Source organism: Protobothrops mucrosquamatus, unplaced genomic scaffold (genome assembly GCF_001527695.2).
Source record: "Protobothrops mucrosquamatus isolate PMUCROS unplaced genomic scaffold, P.Mucros_1.0 scaffold550, whole genome shotgun sequence".
Classification (NCBI taxonomy): domain Eukaryota; kingdom Metazoa; phylum Chordata; class Lepidosauria; order Squamata; family Viperidae; genus Protobothrops; species Protobothrops mucrosquamatus.
The window spans coordinates 417249-418291 of NW_015386854.1; the positions used below are offsets into that span (position 1 = coordinate 417249).

Below are 1043 nucleotides of genomic sequence, written 5' to 3' on the forward strand. Positions count from 1 at the left end.
GTGTGATCGCAGCTGTTTCTTCCTTTTAACTGCCAGTGGGGTTGGAGCTGATTGGGTGGGAGCTTGGCTGTGTTCTGATTGGGTGGAGCTCCACTGGCAGTTAAAAGGAAGAAACAGCTGCGATCACACACCACTCTTAGAAGCACGAAGCTGAAGACACCAGCCTGAAGATGACGAATGTGACTTCGTCGAAACGTCGCCAAGGTACTTTTAATTCTACGCGGGAGAAAACCCGAATAACTAAAGACCTACATATATATATATATATATATATATATATATATAAAATATCAAAATAAATACAGACCGCCAAGAGAATACATATAAAATGTTTAATCTACCTAGCTTTCGTCAACAAAACGTTTGACATCGTCAGGGCTAAAAGGCAACAGCCAGTTGAAGTCTTATATATCATTGCCGAATGTCAGTTTACGGCTCCTGGAGCGAGTAACAGGCCCCAGCTGATCCTGCCGTGCTTCCAGCATACTGCTCATGTCATCATTCACCCCCCTCCTTCTCCGAGCCTGTGTTTCCTCCCGTGCCGCTCCCTTCGTTATTGTAAGGTTATGCATGTTCAGGGGCCAGCAATTGCCGGCATTCTTTCGTGTAGTACCTCCCATATTCCGTATGTGATTGTATCCCAGGTCCGGAGAGGGGAGGGGGGATCATCCCTTTTCCTCTTACATGCCGCGTCTCCACTCCATTCCTGCTTGTTGTTGCCCTCGTACCATAGCGGAGGTTCTCTCTTTTCTCTCCTGCCCACCTTGGTTCTGCGTGGCATACACCCCCTTCTTGTTTCCTCATCTTCACACCCCTCCCAGGCACCCTCCGCAACCATGTTTGTCCGACTGCCCCACCACATACATCGGACAAACCAACAGAAGAATAAATGCACGCATTGAAGAACACAAGAACTCAGTCAGAAAAGAGGAACCAACTTCTTCCCTGGTCCAACACCTTAAAGCCACAGGACATAAAATTGACTTTAAAAAGACCAGAACTATTGCCAAAACTGAACACTTTAACAACAGAATAATCAGAGA

General features: G+C 46.5%; 1 protein-coding gene across 1 annotated transcript in view; it reads right to left on the minus strand.

Annotated features, from left to right (window-relative positions):
- The window catches only part of LOC107288459 (olfactory receptor 6M1-like), a 9430-nt gene that overhangs the window by 7501 nt on the left and 886 nt on the right, over nucleotides 1-1043 (minus strand). The window lies entirely within an intron of this gene.